The following is a 10,591-nucleotide window of genomic DNA, read 5'->3' as shown; positions in this document are numbered from 1 at the left end:
TAAGAAGCAGAACCACGGAGGCTCCCGAGAGCTTCAGGAACTTTCTGGGTCTCGAGGGTGCTTTAGAGCCTGTCAGAGGCAGCTTCCAGGCAGGTTTGAAGCCACAGGAGGATTTACATACTACTGGGGTCTTGGCGGAAGCTTAGATATTGCTGACAAATTTCCAGAATTCTACTTTATTAAAGCAGAATTTATTGAGGATCTGCTACACCCAAGGAAAGCCCGTTCTGCAAAGATGATCAGGGCAGAGGGTCTCAGACTCACGGCCCTGACTCTGTGGCCTCCGGGAGCTGAGCCCACGCTCCTGAACCCCGAGGCCCACTTCAGCAATTTTTTTTTTTCTATTTAGCCACAAGGCAATCTTATTTAAATCAGGACTGTCGAAAAGAAATAGTCCATCAGCCATTCGTGATCTGAATTTTAGTATAAGAGATCAGTTTAAATATGGTACACACAAAGAGTCATGAGACTTTTGTGATAGATAAGGCAGTGGCCAACTATTACTCGTTAGTAGCTTTTTTGAAGTAAGCTATCAAGTCTCCGCTTTCTCCCTCCTGAATGTCAGTGGAGATCACTTTTGCTCCAGGGATGGACGACCTGGGATTCTCCAAGTACCCCACCAGTGTCTTCTCTCCCCAGGTGATGTGCTTCCCTGCTGACGTCTGTCTCAGAGAACCAGCAAGCTATCTTTTGCCTGAACAGACCAAGGGGTTTGGTCCAGTCTTGTGCTTGCGTCCCTTTTCCACGGAACAGCACTGGGCACACTTCTGAACAAAAATATTCCTGCCTTTCTCCACCGCACCCATTTTTAATCATTCTCTCTCCAGGCATGACTGAGAGGTTCCTGCTTGCAGGCCAAACATCCTGTCTCTAACCCTCTTCAGCTTTTTTCCACCCACAAAACCAAGAAATAAAATGGAGCTAATCAGAAAGCAAATCCTGGGCGCAGGAAGCCCCCCACCCCTTCCCAGATCATGAATAGCGTTGGGGGCTGGGCCCTGGTCTCCTGCGGGTGGGGATGGGCTGGCTCCACAGGGGTGACCATCAGCCCCCAGAGAGGCGGGGGGCGCTGAGCCTGCTGAGGGGCCTGCTCAGCTGCCAGGGTCCCTGCTCCCTGCTCCTGAAGATGCCCCAGGGAGCATTAACCCGTCCACTGCCCCACAAGCAAGCCAGAGGCAGAGCCAGAGAGCTGCCCACTGTTCTCATGGGGCGCCCCGGGCCGAGGACCTCTGCGCTGGGGCCTGGGGAACCATCGCCCCGCAGGAGTGCCAACTGTGCAGAGGCAGGGTGGCCAGTCCACCCGGGAGGGGGCCTCTGCCCGAAGGCAGGCTCCCGGGCCCCCAGGCCCCCTGCCTGGCGCTCCCCACTGCGGACAAGGCCCCCCGATATTCATGCACACTCCAGTTGGAGACCAGCCTCCCAGTGACAGCCCTGCTGCAGGGGTCAAAGGTTCAGGATGAATCGATTTTATCGACTTTCATGGCTGCGAGGAGCCGCTGGGCCCAGCCTAGCTTACCCGCCTCAACCCACAGCAGCCCGCAGAGTCTTTGCTCCCTCGGGCGGGGTCCATTTCCTGAGCACCTCAACAGTGAGTGCCAGGCAGACAAAATCCGTGTCCTCTGGGGTCCCCCTTCTAAAGGTGAGGCTGCTTTGTGTTCAGGTAGCACTTGGCTTACAAACACCGTTACACTGAGATCAGCCTGTGAGCCGAGAAGCTTTTTAAGCAGGGGCAGGAATGTTATCACCCCCCTTTTTACAGGTGAGGGACTCAGTGGGTAAACTCCGGGAGTTGGTGATGGGCAGGGAGGCCTAGAGTGCTACAGTCCATGGGGTCGCAAAGAGCTGGACATGACTGAGTGACTGAACTTCTGAACTGAACTGAACAGGTGAAGGAACAGGGCCAGAGAGATCAGAGGGCTTGTCCAAAGCCTCCACTTGTAATGGGAAGTGGTCGCTGAGGGCAGTGCTCTCTTCCCCTCCGTCCACCCAGTGGAGACTTGCAGACCCGCATCTCTGCAGGGCCCTGGCTCTCAGCTGCACAGTTCTGTGCCCCAGGGGACACGTGGCAAGGTCTGCACACGTTTCAGTTGTCCCCACTAGGGAAGGCTCCTGATGCCCCCTGAGTAGAGGCCAGGGCTGCTGCTAAATGTCTGATATTGCCCAAGACAGGCCTGCACGGCAACAGGTTGTCCGCCCAAACTGTCAGCAGTGAAGAGCCCTGCACCAGGCAGGGTGAGGCAGGCTTGGCTGTTCCTTGCCACACAGCAGCTTGGCTGTTCCTTGCCAGCACCACGGAGGTAAAATTATACTGCCCATTTTACAGGAAGGAACACTGAAGCCAGCCGCGGTGACTAGAAAGAGCAGGGCTGGGACCTGGAGGAGGGTTTGCACTTGGATCCCGGCTCCAAGGATCTGAGGTTTTGCTCCTAAGCCTCCTGGTCACCTGGGAGTCCGAGAACAGGATGGAGGTGAGTGCGGGGTGGCCTGTGCGGTTGGCCGGCGGGGCCCTGTGGTGGAGCTGCTTGAGAAACGCCGTAACCTCCGTCCCCCGCAGACTCGGGGGCCTCTCCTTGCTGAGCCCAGCTTGCTGGGTGGCCCAAGCTCCTGGCTGCCAAGTTGCCTCATTACCCACTAAGGAAATTCCCTTGAAACTCTCTTTTGATTTTCTTTTCTTTTTAGGTTTTCTCCTTTTTATTTTTTTGCAGGAGCTGATCCCCAGGAACCTGTCTTCAACCTGGCATTAGATCAAAGGCTTAAGCCGCTAGCATGTCTCACCAACCTGGGCCACGTCCGCAGCATCCTGTGAGCACCCTGGAGCTCTCCCCGCGGTCACCACTGATCCCCTCCACCAGGTGCATGAGCCCCCCACTGCCCAACCTGACCGCTTCTGAGAGAGGGCTCCCCACGGCCCTCTCCCCACTTGAGGGGACCCCCTCTTTCCTGACGCAAGCTGGCATGGACTGGAAAAAGGGGAAAGTAGGGACCAGGGCTTTTTTTTTTCCAAATCAGAAATAATGGCAACCCACTCCAGTATTCCTGCCTGGAGAATCCCCTGGACAGAGGAGCCTGGTGGACAGTCCATAGGGTCACAAAGAGTCGGACACGACTGAGCAACTTAGCACGCAGGCACAGAGAAGTCACTCCCAGGGACCCCAGGGTAGCGTCCACTGGGACTCACAGGGACCCGTTTCTGAGAGCTGTGCAGCCACGGGGATGCGGATCTGGACACGGTTGGAACTTGGCACACACGCATCAGGGGACAGAGAAGGGGCAGAGGGGAGAGGACATAGGCTGTTAGCAGAAAGCCTGCCAGGAATGCGCAGGCTGTCCTGGCCTCTGCTCAGGGGGGTCCCCTCCTCCACACGAGTCCTTTCCCTTCCCCACCTGGTCTGGTCACCCCATGTAGCTGAGCCAGAGAAGAGGTGCCTTTCTCACAACTCCCTGTTCTCGCCAAAAAAGAGCCTCAGAAGGAAGAACATTCCAGAACTGAGTTCTTCCTGTGCTAGGCGGGCGGAGAGGAGGTACTAAAATGGTCCATTGGTCGGTTGGGATGCTCAGAGTCAGGGCCCATCAGCCCAGACCGGGGCTGAGGTTTGCACATGCCTGGCACAGGCTGGACCTCGAGGACCCCAGCCCAAGTGCCCAGGAGGTCAGCAAGGCCAGTGTTCTGAAACGTAAATGCGATGGCTGTGGTCATGTCCTGGGAGAAAGGCCTTGGGACTGGGTATGAAATCTTCTTGCCTTTAGGTCACGTTCTTGGGTCAGGGCTCAGTCAAAAAATTGACAGCACTAGGCATGATGGAGGGCATCCCCAGTGGCCCAGTGGTAAAGAAGCCACCTGCCAATGTGGGAGATGCAGGTTTAATCCCTGGGTTGGGAAGATCCGCTGGAGGAGGAAATGGCAACCCACTCCAGTCTTCTTGCCTGGAGAACCCCACGGACAGAGGAAGCTGGTGGGCTATAGTCCATGGGGTCGCAGAGTCAGACAGGACTGAAGCGACTTAGCACATTAGCCCAGTTGCCACCTGGCAAATTCACCAGATGTTTTTAATCCCAGATAGATTTTGTTTGCTTGCTTTTTTTCCCTTAAACTTTCAAGCTCCTGATAGAGCATTTTGGTAGCTCTCTCTGTGTGTGTTTGTGTGGATTCTCCCTGAATTAAACACACCTCTGCTTTTTCTCAACTAAATTCCTTCGAGGCTCCTTTTAACTATTTACAGGAAATGAGCACTGCACCAGGAAATCTTCTGGGGGATAAATAAATGTGGTCAGGTTTATCCCCATTTGTGGTTGTGCGTATGTGTGTGTGTTTGTGGGGGGTGTGTGTGGTTGGCACGTGTGTGTCTCTGTGTGTGCCCTGTCTCCCTTCGGTGCTGGGAGAGGGTCGGAGACAAAAGCAGAAATCCGAGCTGCATGTTCAGGCGGAGAGGCACTGTGCTTCCTCCATGAGCCAGATGCAGATCTCAATCAATTCAATCAATGTGCAATGTTTGCTGGCCATAAAAATAGCCCAGAGCTTGCTGGTCAGCGGCTCTAAGATGGATGACCAGTGGCCCCAGAGGTCCCAAAGGTCAAAGGTGACTGTCACCTTAAAATGTAATCTGTGCCGGTCCCCCCACGGGCCTGGCCATCCGCACCCAGCTGCCAAACCGGGCAGCCCTCAGCCCTTCTGCCCGCTCACCCAGGATCCTGGCAGGCAGCCTTTGGGCCTCAAGGGAGGGGCCACCAAGTTGTCCCTCCTCCCAAGCCCTACCGTCCCCCCGGTGGAGCCCACATGCTTCTCTACCCGCCGCTGCCCCCATGACATCCTACTGTTGTTGTTGTTTAGTCCCTAAGTCGTGTCTGACTCTGCAACCCCATGGACTGTAGCCCACCAGGCTCCTCTGTCCATAGGATTTCCCAGGCAAGAACTCTGGAGCGGGTTGCTGTTTCCTTCTCCAGGGGACCTTCCCGACCCAGAGATCAAACCCTCCTCTCCTGCATTGGCGGGTGGATTCTTGACCACTGAGTCACCTGGGAAGCCCCATGACGTCCCATAGGAGGCTACAAAAGAGCAGGGCCGTGGTTTTGCTTGCAACCTCCTTACCCTTTTACGCTAAGCAAACCTTCGTCCGCTTCGGCTCTGAGAGCCCGCTCTAGCATCTTGGGCAGGAGGAGTGAGCGGTCTCGGTGGTCCTCTTGTGACCGTGAGAAAGGCTGCAGCATCCGCGCTGAGTGATGAGTGATGGGTGATGACGCCCTCGCCCACTCTGAGGGACCCTGCTTCCGCTGCCCCTTCCCTTCTGCTCAGCCTAGAGCCACCTCCCGTTTCTGCACCGACATGCCCTCCCGCGCCTCCCTGCTCCGGGCCGACGCCGCGGCCGCACGGTGCGTCTCAGAGCCTGGCCCGCGCGTCTTCAGAGCCCTCACCCCTTCCCGTGCTCACTGTCTGACGGACGCCAGCTTTTCTGTCCCTGCCTTCGGGGCGCCCGTCTCCGTAATTTTCCCGTCTGCTGTGCTGCGTTCAGGAAGCAGGTAAGGATGGGAGACGCCTGATGGACACTTTGTCCAGTTGCAGCAGCTCCTAAAACGGGAGGCCTCCCCCGTCCTTTGCTGTGCTGGCCGGCTGCTCGCGGGTGCTGCCCTCCCCGGGCGCAGGGTCCGTGCGCTGCGGCTCAGCCTCCTTCCATAAATCACTGCGCTTCGGCTACTTAACGGTCGAAGTGTCACCCGAAGATGCAGTATTTCCCAAAAGTCGGGAAGCAAATAAATTATTACAGTTTAAAAATGAATCTATTTATTGACCTCCTTCCTTTACACTATTAATGCTAATTGTTTTCCATGGTGCATGCATTTGGGATTCATCAAAATGAATTCTTAACGAATTTCCAAACACAGAAATTATAGCTGGATAACAGCTAGAACCAAATCATCAGAGCATTTCTCAAAGGCCTTCTGCTTAAAGGGCCCCATCATGGATATCTGTCTGTCTCTAAGAGCTGAGATGTGGCTGCTCACGGCACAGAGCCACGGAGGAGTGTGTGGACATCACAACTAGCTATGCTGTTTCAGCCCTACTGTGTGCCAGGCCCTGGGTTAGGCCGTTGCATTGAATCGACCAGCAGTCCCAAGGTCCATTTTGTGATTCCCACTTGATTTGTGGAGAAACTGAGGCCCAAAGAGTAGTGACTGGAAGAGCCCAATGCAAGTCCAACCCCACTCGTCTCTGAACTGCACGTGCTTCCCACTTGGCCACTCTCCATGCAAAGCTGGTACCAACATGGCTGCCGCACGCTCATGCCGGGGAACTCGATCACTGTTTCCGCCTGTGTGTAAGACTCAGCATTAACCTTGAGCTTTCTGGCCAAAGGAATCCAACTCACAGCATGCACCTCCCTCCCCCCAACCTTGCCTGTTCTCTCTTGGCCATCAGGTCAGTCAAAAGGCATCACTGGACCCTCTTTTCTCTCTTGGCAAGACACTACTCTCTCTTCTTATTTCTCAGTAATATTTTACCTGGACACATGACTCCAACTAAAGTTTCCCAGAGGTCCTTGCACAGCCTTGTGACTACCAGGATGTGAATGAATTTGATGTGTGCCAAATAAGGATTTTACCTTTAAAGGAAGAAAAAGTGCTTCTTCCCATCTTCTTTCTATTTCCTGCTGTCTGGAATTCAGACTTGATGGTAGGAGTTGAAGCAGCCATCTCCGACCATGAGACACAAGCTATGTGGGGAGGACAACAGAGCAACATGATAGAAGGAGGCTGGGTCCCTTGTGCTGTGGAGGTGCCATCCAAGCCCTAAATTGCATGCCTGGACTTGTCTGTGGGAGAGAATTAAGTAGCTCTTTTGTGTGTAAGCCGCTTTTGGTTTTAATCCTCTGTTAGAGTAGCAAACCTTTATCCTAAAGAGCGCAGCTGCCCACGATAGTGTTGATAGGTGTGGTAGACTGAATCATGAACTCCCAAAGGTGGTCAAGGGGCTTCCCAGACGATGCTTAGTGGTGAAGAATCTGCCTGCAGTGTAGGAGCCACAGGAGATGCGGGTTCGATCCCTGGGTTGGAAACACCCCCCGGAGAAGGAAATGGTAACCCACTCCAGTATTCGTGCCTGGAAGATTCCATGGACAGAGGAGACTGGAGGGCTACAGTCCATGGGGTTGTAAAGAGTCAGCCACAACTTAGCAACTAAGCTCATTCAAAGGTGTTCAAATCCTAATCTCTGAAACCTGTGACTTCATTACCTTACACAGTTGAAGGGACTTTGCAGATTTGACTAATTTAAGGATCTTGAGATGGCAAGTTTATCTTGGGCTATCCCAGTGGACTGGATGTAATCACAAGAGCCCTTAGAGCAGGGAGATAGAAGGGTCATGTATCCAAAAAAGTGATATGACAATGGAAGAGCAGGAGAGCAGAGTCAGAGAGAAAAGATGCTGCGTCACCAGCTCAGAAGGTGGAGGAAGGGGGTCATGAGCCAAGGAACACTGGCAGCCCCTAGAAGCTGGCAAGAGGCAGAAAGAGACCCTCCCCTAGGACCTCAAGAAGGAACACAGGACGTCTGCACAATCTCAAAGCGTCTCCCCACAAGAACCTTGTTAACTCAAAGGAGGAAATAACAGTTGCACAGTTTATTGCAGAGAGCCCGCCAGACACCACCTCAAGCAGGTGGTCGACAGGTGGACATCAGGCAGCGAGGAGGACGAAACATCACTGCACGGCTTCCTGCAAGAACGTGTCATCAAAGCTAAGCGTGGGGAAACAGCAGACCAACCCGCGTGTGAGACAATCTCTAAACCAACTAGCCTGCACACTTCAAAAGTGCCAGAGTCATGTAATGATTAAAGATTATTCCTCTCCAATCTCATGTGTCCTAAAGGAAATCAGTCCTGAATTTTCATTGGAAGAACTGATGCTGAAGCTGAAACTCCAATACTTTGGACACCTGATGTGAAGAACTGACTCATTAGAAAAGACTCTGATGCTGGGAAAGACTGAAGGGGGGAGGAGAAGCGGACAGTGGAGGATGAGATGGTTGGATGGCATTACCGACTCGATGGACATGAGTTTGAGTGAACTCCGGGAGTTGGTGATGGACAGGGAGGCCTGGCGTGCTGCAGTTCATGGGGTCTCAAAGGGTCGGACACGACTGAGCCACTGAGCTGACCTGAACTGAATCTCATGGGACAGTCAATGGCCTCTTTCCTGCCTAAGTCATGTCCTTCTCCTGCTGAACAGCCCGTCCACAGCAATCCTTGCCCAGGAGGCCCTGCGTGACCTGACCCTTCTGTCAAACTGCCCCCAGCCTCGTCTTCCTCTCTTGCCTTCCCCCACCACACACACTCCATCCTCAGCCATCCTGGCTGCTATTTCTCAAAAAGGCCAGGCTCCCTCCTTGCACCTGCTGCTTTTTAGCCTGGGACATTCATCCACCTTTTCTCTTTTTGCTTAAAACTGCTACTAAATATGGGGCTTCCCCACTGGCTCAGCAGTAAAGAATCTGCCTGCCAATGCAGGAGATGCTGGAGACCAAGTTTCGTGGAGACCAAGTTTTTCCATCCCTTGGTTGGGAAGATACCCTGGAGTAGGAAGTGGCAACCCACTCCAGTATCTCTTGCCTGGGGAATCCGGTGGACAGGACTTGGTGGGCTATAGTCCACGGGTCTACAAAGAGTCAGATACAGCCGAGCACAGGCACAAAGCAAGAGCTACTCAGCGTCTGCCTCCCCTGGGATGTAAGCCCCGTGAGGGCAGGGCCTGGGTCTCACGTGTTTTAATCACGTCCCTGCTGCCTCACAAATGCCGGGTACCAGAGGGTGACTGAGATGACTAGCGAATCCACTACTGTCCCAGCATTCTCAATGGATGGACTTGCTCAGAAAGCCATCAAGTCACCTGGGGCCCCGTGGCACGGGGTGTCCTTAAATCTGACTCCTCAGCACTTTCTCCTGTTACGAGAAGAAAAACATAACTAGAAAGAATAACCTTCCAGAAAACGTTCTGTATAAAATGAAACGTCACGAGTCCAGTGTCTCACTCCACCACCCGCCCCTTGAAGCTGCTTGAGTTCCTGTCCTGTCTTTTCCATCACCTGCCATGTTTGTGGAAGGTGATGCCCTGCCAACCTTCGCAAAGAAAAACAAAAGAAACAGACAAACAACAAGGCGTATGATGAAACCATGCGGGATGTCTGATGTCAGCTCTCCAAACCCCTTCATGGTGCAGAAGGGAAAACTGAGGCCCCAGGGAGGGCAGAAGACTGCCTTTTAGGCTCAGGGTCTGGGCTCCAGGCCTCCTGCCTGCCAGGCTTGCTGCCCGGTGTCAGGACATTTTCTGGGGGAGCAGCACGCCCAGTAGAGGTCTGGCCTCCACCCTGGGGCACCCTGGGTGGTGGCGCCCATTCCCAGCCCCTCTCACCCCGAGCCTTTAGCCTAATGAAACCATCAACAACTCCAGTGAGACTCCGACAGGACTCCAGCGTGGGGCTTCTCAAACATGAGAAGTCCCCTTGGGAACTTGTCAAAATGCAGATTCTGACCCAGGAGGTCTGGAGGGCACCCAAGACTCTGCATCTTTAACACGACCCCCACCCCCTGGAAGGATGCTGGCGCTGCTGGAGGTTGGACTGCGTCTGGAGTGGGGACTCTAGCCCAGGGGTCAGCCACCTTGTCCTGTAAACTTCATACCTTCACAGTGTAAAGGATCAGATAGTAAACACTTTAGGCTTGGTGGGCCAAGAGGCGAAATGGAGAATTTCTTCCTTCTATAACAAGAGCAAACAAACTTCTACACGTATTTTAATTAATGAAATTCAAAATATCAAGAAAATAAGTAAATACGATCTTTTGGTAATATAGGTCTACTTGTGAAAAGGCTAGGAATCTCTTTTGGGGAGGGCTACATTTCACTTCACTGGGGTTCAGCACGCTGTGTCATCAAGTCTATTGCCAATGTTCATCTGTAAAAAGCAACCATTCTCCACCAGCACCAATTCTGCAAAACGAGCTGTCCATTCCTTTGTTCTTTTCTCTTTTCCAATACTCAGCAGAGCTCACAGAGAACCGAGTGTGACACGGGATCCTGGGGATGCGTGACAACCAGCCAGAGTCCCTCTCCCCATCATCAAGCCGCGAGAGTCCAGCTTGATTCAAGGTGTTGCCCCACGTGCAATTACTTTTATGAAAGCTTCAAGCAAGAAAATCATTCTATGCAGGTTTTCAGTGTGAAGAATGTAGCTGCTCCCTCTTTATACCTGCTCCCCTTTGTTATAGAATTCTGTATTTTACAAAAAGCAAGAAATATAAACGCTTGGAAGGGAAACACAACAAGCATTGTTTTAAGCCCATTTCTGAGCCGGCAATGAAGCTTTGCCTTTCCTTCAAGAAATAGATCCAATGTGAAACTGCAGCTTCGTGTTCTTTGGCCAAGGTTTCAGTCAATCTGTTGGAAGCAATTCTGAGTACCACTCCCCTCAGCGGGTTGCAGTGGGTTACGGTGGGATTTGGGGGGTCACAGGGAAGCAGTTTGTACAAGTGGTTCTCACTCCTGGGGGTGATGCTCCTGATCGAGGTACTGTAAGTCCAAATGGTGTAAATTGAATCTGATTTCC

At 53.1% G+C, this 10,591-nt stretch overlaps 1 pseudogene; it reads right to left on the bottom strand.

Annotated features, from left to right (window-relative positions):
- Positions 1–226: 226 nt before the first annotated feature.
- On the bottom strand, positions 227–806 carry LOC148773587 (cytochrome c pseudogene; annotated as a pseudogene).
- Positions 807–10,591: the final 9,785 nt, after the last annotated feature.

The sequence above is a fragment of the Moschus berezovskii genome, chromosome 28, assembly GCF_049115385.1.
Source record: "Moschus berezovskii isolate FMDL1 chromosome 28, NW_MosBer_1.0, whole genome shotgun sequence".
NCBI lineage: Eukaryota > Metazoa > Chordata > Mammalia > Artiodactyla > Moschidae > Moschus > Moschus berezovskii.
Note: the sequence above shows the minus strand (reverse complement) of the source record. Positions and strands in the feature narration are given on the sequence as shown.